The sequence below is a fragment of the Podarcis gaigeae genome (genome assembly GCF_964106915.1).
Source record: "Podarcis gaigeae genome assembly, chromosome: 10".
NCBI classification, from domain to species: Eukaryota; Metazoa; Chordata; class Lepidosauria; order Squamata; family Lacertidae; genus Podarcis; species Podarcis gaigeae.
This window is the reverse complement of record NC_139686.1, coordinates 55,553,613-55,567,892: the sequence shown is the minus strand read 5'-3', so window position 1 is coordinate 55,567,892 and position 14,280 is coordinate 55,553,613. Positions and strand designations below refer to the sequence as shown.

Sequence of the window (14,280 nt, the reverse complement as noted above, 5' to 3'; positions counted from 1 at the left end):
CTTCAGGTATACTGGGCCGAGGCCGTTTAGGGGTGATTTTTAGACTTGGTTTGTAATTTTACAAAATGGTTTGTAAAATTACAAAATGTAATTTTAATCCAAACCATGGCTTAGTTTTGAAGAAACGAGTGTGCTGCCTGCCAGTGAGAAATCAGTACCGTCACTTTGCACCCCCTCAGATGTTGCTGGTGACGCTATGCTCTGAGCTAAGCCATGGTTTGGCTTTGCGGTGTATTGCTTTGGGATTTTTTTCTTAAAAATATAAAGTGGTATAGAAAAATGGGGAAAGTAATTATAATGTCTGAACTGCGAGCTCATGGTTTCTCCCTCTTTGACAAAACACAGGCTTAGCTAAGATTTATTCTATGACTTATCGCTCATGGTTTGTTTGGGGGAGATAGACCATGAATTGGGGTTTGGGTGCAGCACTATGTTGAACTATGGTTTGGTTCCCAGCAGTGCGGCAGCAGCAGCAGCAGATCAGAGGATGATCAGAAACAACCACATGAAGCGACTAAGCCATGGTTTGTCTCAGTGTTACAAGTGACTCGGGCCCTGGATTGCTCTGCTATAGAGATTCCCTTCTTTAGTTTCTTCTCCTTATTACACTGGAAAGAATGGTCCTTTTATTGCTCTACGTGCAGTCTCTTGGAGAATCAAGACTTAAATGAGGTTAATAAATAAAATAAATTCACTGTTGTAAAAAGATCTCTCCTCCAGACTGATTGCGAAAAATGTAAGAAAGCTTAGTTAAATAATAAATGGATTTTGAAAAGTACCACGGCTTTTGTTTCTAACTGTGTGCAAAGATGGGCAGCTGGGGCAATCTATTTAATGACTATATTAATGTCACTAATGAGCTGCTGTAGTTATTTGCTAAAGTGGGCAATTGCGGTTGCAATGATTTTAAATGGCAAGGACTGCAAAACACTTCGCCAGTGTACTACAAACCGTCCTGCGGTTCTTCTAACAATGTCCTTATGGACTAGACGCTCCTCAAAGTCCCTTCCAATTTAATTCTATGATTCTACGAATTTAACACAAGAGAAGTTCCAGTTATGTGTATCTTCTGAGTAGCACTTGTGATGATAGTTTAGCTGATGTTACAGGACTCCAATATGACGCGATCTCTGCAGTGTTCCTAGAGAATAATTTTACTTTTTTTAAAAAAAGAAACAATCCAAAACATGTGTGGCGTTCTGCATGCGCTCATGAGCTTTTCAGCTCTCCTCTTTGGGCTCAGCTTCTCAAGGCTACCCTAAAAGGCTAGCAACTCAGTCTTGGCAAGGCATACCACGAGGCACAATGATCTCTCGCCAGGAAGAAAAATGGGTCGTCTACCCACGTAGGCGTAGAATTGGCTGGCATTCCCGCCCAAGCTCTTCTTGAATCCTGGCTGCCACTTCAGCCTTTGATGGCTCTAACCGCCGCAGAGACTTTTCAACTCTTGAGATGTCCAAGCCTGAATTCTTCCAAGTTATTTCAAAGTCATTTTCTGTTACCGTCGAGCAACCTTCCCTTCCAAATGCTGCTGCCAGATTTCCTAACTATGGCTGTAGGGCATGTGTGTCCTTGGTGTGTTCAGCTGCCGTGCCAGTCAAATGTGCGTTGATTAAGGTCCTTCGGTGCCCCTAAAGCAAGAAAACAGACATGGCGCTGCTGTCCTCACTATTCTTTCCTAGAAGTAAGGCATTCCCTTGGAAATGCTTCTGAGTAAATGTTTTTGAGATTGAGCCCCACGATTCAAGATGCAAGGATGGTCGTGGCGCCTTTATATTTTCACAGATTTGTTGTCTTACGCTCCATGTCAGCTGTGGAGCAAAGGGCATCTTGTAATCTGACAGCTGAGGCTGCTGTAGCACAATGAGATGATTTCTTTCTCTCCTCCAGAGGTTCAGAAGCACTGGCCTTCAAGCATTATTTCTTCGTGGCATCTTCGGAAAGATTGGCAGGTGGGCGTGTAGAACATAGAAAAAAAGGCCGCAGTGTTGTGTACTTGCTGAAATGGTTTTAATTCCAGTGTGTGGTTAGGGGTCCTGAACCTTTTCAGGGTCACGGGCACATTTGGAACTTAGAAAAGGTGGCGCTGATTGGCGTTGAGTAGCGATTACTTAGGTGTGATTACTCAGGTGTGCACTGTCAGTCTTCAACGGATGTGGGTGGCACTGTGGTCTAAATCACTGAGCCTCTTGGGCTTGCTGATCAGAAGGTCGGTGGTTTGAATCCCTGTGAGCTCCTGTTGCTCTGTCCCAGCTCCTGCCAACCTAGCAGTTCAAAAGCATACTAGTGTAAGTAGATAACACTGTGGCAGGAAGATAAATGGCGTTTCCATGCGCTCTGGCTTCTGTCACGGTGTCCGGTTGCACCAGAAGTTGTTTAGTCATGCTGGCCACATGACCCAGAAAGCTGTCTGCAGATAAACGCCAGGTCCCTCGGCCTGAAAGCAAGATGAGCATTGTAACCCCATAGTCGCCTTTGACTGGACTTAACCGTCCAGGGGTCCTTTACCTTTTACAGTGGTACTTCGGTTTAAGAACAGCCCTGTTTACAAACAATTCGGTTTATGAACTCCGCAAAACTGGAAGTAGTGTCCTGGTTTGTGAACTTTACCTCAGTCTAAGAACGGAATCTGAACAATGGAAGGGCACCGGCGGCGGGAGGCCTCATTAGGGAAAGCGTGCCTCGGTTTAAGAACGGTTTCGGTTTAAGAATGGACTTCCGGAACGGATTAAGTTCGTAAACCAAGGTACCACTGTACTTAGGTGTGATTACTCAGGTGTGCACTGTCAGTCTTATAGGACAATACCAACAATCCTATCCTGCAACGGCTAACCCACTGTTCTTGTTGCAGAACTTATACAATATGAAAATATTCCCCCATAAAATTCAGTGGTCAAACCCATAGAGATTGATTGATTGGTTTTGTCACAAGTATTGGAGAGGAGCGCTGGATTTCTTGGATAGACCTTTATTGCCAATTTTGCAGTTCCAACAGAATCCGCTGGGTTTAATATGGCTTATTCCTTTATTTATGTGCAAAGGATTCCAACAGAATTAGCTCAGCAGGAGTCAATCGTTGAACACAAGGACTTACTAAGTACTTAATCCGTAGTTAACATTTGGCTGCAAACAAGGACTCAAAACCACATTGCCGTTTTTTGTTTGTTTGCGTGGTGTCAACTTTTCGTGATCCCAGGACAGGTTACAAAACAAAATAAAACTTCAATATAAAATATACAAACATTAAACTTGAACAGCTATATGGCCTGCCAGGCGAGAGCTTAATTTGGCAAGCAAACCCATGCTTTTACCAAGTAACTGTTTGCTTTGAGGGGTCTTATCCAGGTTAAGGCAGCAAAACGCAGCGCTAAGCTATGTTTAAGCATTCGAAACACAGTATTTCGACTGCGTCAGACCAACACGGCTACCTACCTGAATCTATGTTTAAGCATTGTTTGCACTGGATCATACTGTAAGGATTGGTAGATAATTCTACTAATGGTACTCTATTTTGTACATTGTAAACCACTTTGATATATCTTATGAAAGAGCGGTTTGAAAACAGATATTTCAGTAAAGAAAGAAAGAAAACCAACCCCTTTTAGAATACTACCACCAACTCTCATCACTGTAGAGAGTTTCTCTGTCTCTGACTTAAGATTGTTGGTGAGAAATTTGCCTTCTTTCAGAAATCAACAGCTATCTAATCTGGACAGGCCTAAACTTGGTGTTTCTAAAAGGCCCCTGTTGCTTTATTTACAGACTTGTTACAGCAGGTTCTTGGAAGGTAGTTGCTTTTAAGGTACATTATCTATTACTTGAAGTAAAGTAGCACCGAAGAGACCTTTTGGTTTCTGATCTCCTGAAGCCTGCAATACATATTGTTTAGTGCGGCAGGGAAAACAAGCGATTCTCAAATTTTAAGTAAAATGTAACTATTTTTATTTTTGGTAAATAATTTTTATTCCTTTTCCAATTAAAAAAACCCATTCAAATTAATAACAAATCAAACCAAATGTTTCCACATTCAAAACCAAAAAACAATACAGCCAATTATAGTCCGAATTAATTAATTGATTTCAACGGGACTCCCCATGTTCTAGATTTCAATAGCTAATATCCATCCTTTATTTTCTGCTGATATCGATCCTCTCCTCAACCAGTCGTCGGTATAACTCTCTATCTTGTTTTATTTTACCATTCCTTATTTATAATCACGTAGGGGCCCATTTTTCTAATATAACTACATTCAAGTTGCTGAAGTGGACATTGTGCCGGGCTTTGTGGGCAATGCATTCAATTTTTTCTCTTAAGAAGTACACAGAAAGTCAGTGAAAATAGGCTCTCTGCATTCACATTGTAATTTGTCATCACTGTGAGAGATGCATGTGAGGTCAGAAGCTGTGTGGAAACATAAACAGGTTTAAATCCTTTCAGGTAATGCGGAAGCTACAGGGTACGTACAGGAATCAGGTATAAAAGTGAGCCGAGTCATATAATTATATATCATACCCTCCAACATTTCTCGGATGAAAATAGGGGTGTCCTACTCCATAATGTTTATTATTATTACTATTATTATTATTACCCCACCCATCTGACTGGGCTCCCGCACCACTTCAGGCACCTTCCAAAATATATTAAAACATAATAAAACATTAAACATTTCCCTATACAAGGCTGCCTTCAGATGTATTTTAAAGGTTGTATAGGCCTCCCTTGGCTTGGGTGTGTGTGACATAATTCCATACCCTCCAACATTTCTCTGATGAAAATAGGGACGTTCTAAGGAAAAGCGGGACATTCTAGGATCAAATCAGAAACCGGGATGGCCTTTGTAAATCCGGGACCATGCCTGGAAAATAGGGACATTTGGAAGGTCTGATAACCAGACGGATTTGTGGAGGACAGAAATAGCAGTAGATTATCCAAGATGGTTAACTTTATTTATTAATTTGTTTATTGAATTTATGTGCCTTCATCTGAGAATCACAGGGCGATTTACAATATAAAAACTCAAAAATGCATAACTTAACAGCAAACAAAAACAGTAACCCGCACCCAGTATTTTATTTATTACACGGTATTTTATTAATTAAGGCAAGTGATGTCAAGCTCAGAATGTCCTGTCATATCGTAGTCTGTCCAAAGGTGGAAGTGAATCACATGGCATGGAGTTCTTCAATTAATGATTTTTTGCGGTTGTAAATTTCAGCGTTCGGAACTGCCTGGTATTAGAGACAGGATGGGCCCTATAGCTGAACTAGCGTTTTTGTTTTCTTCAGAGGATGTTCTGTCTTTCCTGGAGGGAAGGACAATCATCCTTTCAGGAAAAGGCTCAGCATTATTTAATGGCATTTGCCCTGGAAAACAGGCAAGCGCTCTTTCAAGAAAAAAATTAAATGGGAGTTAGACTATCCCAGAACTTGTCATTTGAGCAATGAATCAGATTCTGCAATAATTCACCAGTAACCGACATTTCAGAAGCTGTGATGCTATCTTCTGGGTCAAAACTTTTCTGTTTGCCTGGGTATAGAATGATAGAGTTGGAAGGGACCCAGGGGTCATCTAGTCCAACCCCCCGGAATCTCAGCATCCATGACAGATGGCCATCCAACCTCTTGTTTAAAAACCTCCAAGGAAGGAGAGTCCACCACCTCTTGTGGGAGTCCATTCCCCTGCCAAACAGCTCTTACTGTCAGAGAGCTTTTCCAAACGTTTAGTCGGAATCTCCATTCTTAAAGCTTGAAGCCACTGGTTCGAGTCCTACCCTCCAGAGCAGATTTTAAGCTGGCTACTTTGTTCTGCTGTGCGCTTACTGCCTTTTGAAGCCATTTTTATGATGGTATTTTATTGTTGTTTGGCCAGTTACCACCCTGCTACGTTTTGACGGAGGGCAGCTTATAAATAGCTTAAGAAAATAAAAGAGTTTCATACTTTAAAAGCTTGGCACTGAGGTAAAAATGACAGAAGAGGGAGGACTAGTTAGCATGTGAGGGCATTGAGAGAGGTCAGAGAAGAGGCCGTGCCTTGGTACATCAAAGGGATCCTTTAAATTTACTTTTAGAGCTCGAGGGGCAAGTAATGTTCTTTGGACATGCTTTCTGAGATGGTGTTATCCAGGAGAAATTGACCAACCTAAAATTAGCCTGGAACCGGGTACAGGCAAACGCTGCAAGATGACGGTCACTGGAGGCAAAATACTTCTTTGCCTTGAAAAGCTAGGTGTATATTTTTAAATAAATGAAATATGGAGTGTCTCGTTCTGATGAAATTTGGAGGAGGCATTGTCCATGAATCCTAGTTACAGGTAGGTAGCCGTGTTGGTCTGCCGTAGTCGAAACAAAATAAAAAAAATTCCTTCCAGTAGCACCTTAGAGACCAACTAAGTTTGTTATTGGTATGAGCTTTCGTGTGCATGGTATCTGAAGAAGTGTGCATGCATGCACACAAAAGCTCATACCAAAAGTTGGTCTCTAAGGTGCTACTGGAAGGAATTTTTTTATTTTGTTTCCATGAATCCCGTGTGCATCATGACATTTAAAAAGAAAAATTGGGTGGGTAACAGCTCCCACCTTCTGGTTGTGTTATGCAGCGTCACATACAAAACCAGATTGTTTTGCAGCCGCCGCAAATGAAGCAGATGTTTAAATGCGAAGCTGCTACCATTTGGCAGGCTTCAGTCCTTATGACCCCTGTGCATTTGTGACTGTGTAGCTTCTGCGGTATAACGTGTTAAATTTGCCAGTGACATACTATTGCTGAGGAGCAGCATCAGGCTGTTTCATATCCAAAATCAGCCAGAAGAATTACGCAGGATTTGGAGAGTTTGGAAAGATCAACACAATCGACAGCATGCAGCACTCCTGCTTGAGCCAAGTCTGGCTTAATTTGGATAGATAGTTCCACTGGGAATAAAGATTCTGAGCCAGACATGACCTCTATCAAAGTTTGAAAAACCCACTACTCCTTTGGGTATTTCCCTACCACTTTCCTGTGAAAACCATAGCATTTTGTACAACATGAGATAAAGTAACACAATTTCCGGACTTAGCCTTTGATGTCTTCTGATGGAGAAGCCTTCTGTATCTGACTTCACTTTCTGACACTTTAGTTTGGTTCAGATGTAATGGAAAACCTGGCAAAACCCTCACTATTTTAATCCCCTCTCCTGCCCCCCTCTTTTCCTAGGTTGATGGAACATTTCTGCTAACCAGAGTTCCCTGTGATGTCCAGACGTGGGGAACTTTGGTTTGCTTGAATTATAGTTGGTGAGATCAAGCTGGGTTAAACTCTGGTTTCAGATCCTGGCTAGTTGACAAACCATTGCTGTTGTTGCTTAGTAGTTTAGTCATGTCCCCATGGGCCAGAGCATGCCAGCTTTAAACAAATCATAGTGTCCCAAATTTTGGATACACCACAGGGCTCAGTGGGTAGTTTAAAATGGAATGATTCTCTGCTTCATAAGGGACCTGTTTGTATATGTGAGAACCTGAGACTCAATTGTTGTTTAGTCATTTAGTTGTGTCCAACTCTTCGTGACCCCATGGACCAGAGCACACCAGGCACTCCTGTCTTCTACTGCCTCCCGCAGTTTGGTCAAACTCGTGCTGGTAGCTTCGAGAACACTGTCCAACCATCTCGTCCTCTGTCGTCCCCTTCTCCTTGTGCCCTCCATCTTTCCCAACACCAGGGTCTTTTCCAGGGAGTCTTCTCTTGTCATGAGGTGGCCAGAGTACTGGAGCATCAGCTTCAGGATCTGTCCTTCCAGTGAGCACTCAGGGCTGATTTCCTTCAGAATGGATAGGTTTGATCTTCTTGCAGTCCATGGGATTCTCAAGAGTCTCCTCCAGCACCATAATTCAAATGCATCAATTCTTCTGACACTCAGTACAGTATTTTAGCAGAAACCATGGTTTCCTGTTCCATGTGAGCTAAAATTTAAATGGAACCAGTTTCCCACCTCATTCCTAGTTTATACCAGGTTTGCAGTAATACAGGTGACTAAGCTGCCATGTGTCAGAAAGCATTACTAAGCGGTAAGCTGGTTATCTGTCTTGGCCACCCCAGACAAGCTGGCTAGCTAAGGCAAAACAGCACTCTTGTTGGTTGTTTGGTCATCATTGGAATGGGCGCATTGCTGTGAATTGAAGTAGTTAGTAGTTAGTGCCATTCACTTTTGCCTTATCTTACTGCTAAGGTATTTTGCCTGCTGTAAGTTGGAAGCAGAGTACAATGAGAAAATGTCTGTGCAAAAATATCCTGGGTCCCAGGGTATAGTCTGAGATCACATGTAAGGCTATCACTTCACAAAAGCTAAGCAGATCAAGATCTGGTCATTGTCTGGATGGTAGACTCCTTGCAGGATATAAGAGCAAGCAAACAAGAAAAAATAAAAAAAAAATGATGAAACTGTAGCCTGCAGTTTGCTCCAGTGTCATGGCTAGCAATATATATTTTGTATGTTTTTCATTTAGGCTACAACATTTTTAAAAAATGTCTCCATTAAAGCACCAACTTTGTAAAGTATCTGCTAGTTTTGGGTTGGTTTTTTTTGGCATAAATACAATTAAGCAAATATCTGATTTAAAGTGAGGAAATGTAGCTTGAAAACGTAATCCTGGTCTGTGTGGCTTCATCACTTATTTTCAAGGCAATCACGGAGGCTGGCGTATCAAGCAAAAAATGTAAAGTAGCAATTTCATGGTGATGGCTATATAACATTCTGATGGTTTAAAATGAAACCAGAAGTGATTTGGCCACTCGACTGTAACAAGCAGAAAATGTTGAATTGGTTACTGTTGTGTTTATAATATACCACAACTGATACCTACAGATACTTTTTGGATCTTAACATTATTGATATATTGGCATTTGAAGTCGCACATGATGCTGTTTTTTTTAAAATGGTCTTCCGTGCTCTCTCAGAAACTTCAATATGGCTTGATTACCTTAGACTATCACCTTGATCTCAAACACTTTGCTGGAATGTAAATTCCATTTATTTTAGTAAAGCTTGCTTTAACATCCCTGAGTTTTATCTGGAAGCTCATAACAAGTTCACACTTAAATAAGTTTCATAGAAATTAATGTGATTTGTGTAATGGGCGCATTCCAGAGAAAGATAGGGCCACCTACATCCCATTAAGCAGGCTTACAGATGCAGTTAAATATAAGTGCTGACCATCAACACATTAAGGATGCGGGTGGTGCTGTGGGTTAAACCACAGAGTCTAGGACTCGCCAATCAGAATGTCGGCGGTTCGAATCCCCGCGACGGAGTGAGCTCCCGTTGCTCGGTCCTGGCTCCTGCCAACCTAGCAGTTCGAAAGCACGTCACAGTGCAAGTAGATAAATAGGTACCACTCCGGCGGGAATGTAAACGGTGTTTCCATGCGCTGCTCTGATTCACCAGAAGCGGCTTAGTCATGCTGGCCACATGACCCAGAAGCTGTACGCCGGCTCCCTTGGCCAGTAAAGCGAGATGAGCGCCGCAACCCCAGAGTCGGCCATGACTGGACCTAATGGTCAGGGGTCCCTTTACCTTTACCTATCAACACATTACATAGAAATAAGTTCACTGGTTTTAGTAAAACTTGGTTCCACACAATGCCCACCATCCAGAGGTTGCCAGGATACAGAGTGCCCATTGTTGGCTATGAAAGGAAAACTCACACAAGCAAGGAATAATTTCCATTTTCAATAGCTCTGCTTCCACTTCCTATTCTCCTGCAGTTGATTGTGGTCGGCTGGCACAGAAAGCTAGGTGTGTCCCACCAATGTAAATGGAACGGTGCAATCCTGCACATGGCAACTCAGAAATAAGTCCTGTTGTGTTCAGTGGGGTTTACAGGAAAATGTGTCCAGAGCTGCAGCCTTAAGCACTTAGCTATATTCTTCTTTCTATTCCTTTTTTCTTGCTTTCTGTTCCTTTGTTTTTTCTCCCTTCTGGCTTTGTTCTCCTATAAGACTAAGTAACTGTTTTATCTCAGTATGTTATAAAAAGATAATGGGTAGGTATTTTTGTATATCTTTGAGTAAGTATCAATATTTATTTTTTTAAAAGCACTTAGCTGTGCTCTTCGGTCCCCCCAATTTGATGGTAATTATACATGAGTGAGATGTTCAGCAAAATCATGGAGTGTAATTTTTTTCTTGCCCCTATATTGCAGCAGATTGCAGGTGCGGGTTTACATTCTAAAAAGAACAAAACAAATCTCTGCTAGCTCACCAGATGCGAGTGTTTCTACTTTTGCCTAGTTCCATATGCACTAGGTTTCTGTGTGCGGGGTGTAATTTTTGTGCGGTGACTTTTTTAAAAAAGGTAATTCCTTCAGCTCCAGTTTAAAACGGCACACCTCCAGGAAGATTCTGAAATGTAATTTGCCGAATTTGTGAATTGGTTTGGAGCATAAGACGAATGGATTTCAAACTTTTTGCTGGATTGCACCCAAGGGATGTGGGCATAAGTCCTGCATGCACTGGGACTTCCTGTTCTCTTCTATGACGGGAAATATTCTTCCTATTATTGGGATTCCCTGTTGTGCACGAGGAGTTTTCCTCTGCTTGTAAAATAGGACATGAAAGGCCGAGTTTGTGAGGGAATTGTTTTTTCAGTATCAGAGCTACTGAACCAGTGTTTGGGATCCAGTACAAGCAATAGTTGGACTGAGGCTTCGATAATAGGGAGCAAATTTCAATTTGTAAGGCAGAGGGGCTCGCGATTCTGATTTATTGACGTGCTTTGAGGGGAAATTCCTGCGTTGTCAATGCACACATTACTTTTTGTGTAGGAGTTGGAGCTCCTCGTTTTGCTGAATGCCTGCTTTAATTCTGCATACTGAGAAGAAAGCAGAGAGTGCCTTCTGCATTTTTATCTTGTAAATTAACCCAACTCCTGTGTAATTGCGGAGTGTGTGGTTTGGGGACCCAGAGCAAGACAGATTCGTCTGGAAATCTTCAACATTCAGTAGGAGGAAGTGTTGAGAAGAACAAATTATATTAGAAGCACAGATGCTGTGTGGGCTGATGTGTTTTTTCCCTTGCAGTCAAAAGCCAAAAGTGCATATTGAATATATAATCCAGATGCCAGATGACTTCCACTTATATGTCATCTTCTGCTGGGTAGTAACCAGTTTTTTCTTCTCCTTCAGAGTGGGGGGTATTACCCTGAACACTATTCCCACATTTGTGGTTCTGGCTCTGCATAACAAATACAGATAATACACTGCTGAGTATGAATTTGCAGTGTCTCCAAAACTGACAGATTATTGCAGATGTCTCACAACTACTTCTCAAAATAAAAATACTTCTCAAAATAAAAATTAAACACAGAGCCTCCAAGTGTCCCTATTTTCCAGGGACAGTTTCAGATTTACAGAAGCCATCCCGGTTTCTGATTTGATCCTGAAATGTCCCGCTTTTCCTTGGGATGTCTCTATTTTCATCAGAGAAATTATGGAGGGCATGGAATAGATCACCCCTATTTTCATTGGAGAAATGTTGGGATGCCCCTGTGTTGGAGGGTATGTAAATGCACTCATTTTGGGTGGTTTTGCAAATCATGGGAAAGATTTTATAATGGGGTTTCCAGCGTTTGCCAACCTGGTGCCCTCTTGGATCAAATGCTAAAGAGGGCTACTGTGCCTTACCAGTCATAGAAGTCTCCTAAATGACTTAACAGAAACTTAATTTACTTGTCCCAGAACTGGTAAACAGGAGAGGAATATTCTCGATTCAGTGGAAAGATTTCTGCGAAGAATGTTGTATGCAATATAGAAGAAAGCTGTTTTAGATACATCGGGTCCTTCCTTAAAGAGGAAGGTGAGACCTGGAAAACCGGCATCCTGTGCTGTGAGTGGATACGAATGGTCAGCAACAACACCCGATTGGTAGGTCCCTCGAAACTGGGTTCAATCTGGCCAATGGGACACAGTCTAAACAGTTCAAGGGACCTATTTATGCCCATGCACGTGACCCAGAGCTTCCTCTTTCAGCGGTGCATTCAGAACACCTGCCCACCTCTCCCTACTTTTAGGGCTTTGTGCTTGACCTTGCTATGCCGTTGTGTGTTGCCTGTCGTTGGGACGGGGGCACGGCAGGAATTTCCCCCACTTGCGTGATTGGCTGTTGCCATTTGGGTTTCACCTACCGCGTAGCAAATCATCACAACTTGTAAGGTTGCGGATAGGCTCTGGTTCAGGTGATAGGGATGGGAGAAGGCTCTCGCCATCCCTATGTGAAGGGTATTCTGTTAAAGGAATCCAGGGACTCGATGGTTTGATCAACCCCTGAGAGGGGGTTGTGCCCGTGCCTGAGTCCAGGGGGACATTTGGGTGACAGAGTTAGCCTGTTCCCAGTTTTCCGCTTATCCAGGTGTTCACCCTTGGCTGACCGATGCTGGAACCCTGGGTCAGCGCTACCTGCATGGCAGGGAGCTAGTCGAACCAGAGCCCATGCAACCAGTCACTTTCTGTAATCAATAAAGTTGTGGCCTAAATTCTGCCAAAAACCAAAACCAAAATTTGAGTCAAGTGTGAATTAATTTAGGGGGGAGGTTTCTGGGTCTGAACGCACAATTTTTAAAATTAGCTAGCTAGCTATATATTGACTTCAGTGTAGCCTAGAGACCATTATTATTATTATTATTATTATTATTATTATTAGCATTTATATACCGCCCTATACCCGGAGGTCTCAGGGTGGTTCACAGAAAAGATCACAACATATATAATCAGAATAAAAACAACAACCCAATAACACCCCCACCCCCAGAAAAGAGCCACATTTTTAAAAGGGTATAGGATGCTGAGTTTGTCACATTTCAGAGACAGCGTATGTGTTCATAGGGAATTGTCTCACACCATTATTTTGTTAAATTCCATGTTGCATCCTATCTGCCTGCTGCTCCAGCTCTCTGGTAAATTTCTACCAAAATAAATATTGGGAAGAAACATCTCTGTTCTGATATTTATCCCTTCATAGTTCCAGATGCCTTTTGTAATTAACACAACACTTGAAAGGGCCCGTCTTAAAAGTTAACTTCAGCATTGGCTGACCCCAAATCTGTAAATTATATTAGATATCTGTCTACAGACTTGGTTGGACAAGAATTCCCAAGCAACCTTAGGCTAGTAGAGCATTGTTTGGAAAGAAGGAAGAAAGTTTTTTTCGTCGTGAAAGGGATATGAGTTTCCACATATGCTATGGGAAAGCTGTGCACATCAGTACAGATGTTTAGCTTAGTAACTTTTTAGTCTTAAGGTCAGTAGACCAACTGCCATCAATTGAAGAGCCAGGATTGAAAATGCTGAATTATGTTTCTCGTTCAGTTTCTTTTCTAAACTGCCTGTATCTGCTAATGCTCATGCCTCTCTGTATTTTCTAGAAAAAATGCTCTGAACTGGTATATTCTGCAAACTCATTAATATATCCACATACCCTGCCACTAATATTGCAAGCCTGTTCAGGTTTATTGATAGCTCACAGACCTTCAAATTTCAAAAAGAAATATTTGAATCCATATGACGAGGGGAAAAGAAACTAAACTAAAAAAAAAAAAGCAACTTAAAGTAGAGTGGAAAATATTTATTGAATATATGGAAAATAATTTTACACAGCTCAAAACGCTGGCAGCGTTCAATAAATTCAACAGAGTAAATAATATTTGTTTGATGTAAAAGTGGAAAACTGATTTGAATGGTTATAGTAAAATATGCAGGAAACTGTAATATGAACCATGGAAGGAGAAGAAGGGAAGTCATTAGATGTTTCAAAGTTTGTAAAATGTTTAATTTGATATGTAGAAAAATGAAGACTCAGTAACTAAGAAAAAAACAAGAAAGTCCATTGACTCTATATTTTTATTGTTTAAAAAAATCAACAAAGATGAGGACAAATGTGATGAAGAGCAGTACAGAAATGTGCTAACAGATTACCGTATTTTTCGTCCCATAGGACGCTCCGTCCCATAGGACGCACCTAGTTTTTTGGGGGGGAAATAAAGGAAATTTTTTTCCCTTTATTTCCCCCCCAAAAGCAGGTCGGGGAAACTGAACCAGGTCGAGGAATGGCGCTGCGCCTCCCTGAGCTTGTGGGGCTGGCCGATGTCTGCCTCAGGCGCAGGCTGCTATCCGCAGCGTGGGGAGCCCTGCGGGGAACCCCTGCAGGGCTCCCCACGCTGTGGATGTCTGCCCGGCGCGCGGGGCGCTCTGCTTCAGGGCGCTCTGCCCGCCGGGCGGCAGGCTGCTATCCGCAGCGTGGGGAGCCCTGCGGGGAACC

At 42.1% G+C, this 14,280-nt stretch overlaps 1 protein-coding gene across 4 annotated transcripts in view; it reads left to right on the top strand.

Moving 5' to 3' along the window:
* TSPAN12 (tetraspanin 12) overlaps positions 1 to 14,280 on the top strand; it is an 85,228-nt gene that overhangs the window by 4,955 nt on the left and 65,993 nt on the right. The window lies entirely within an intron of this gene.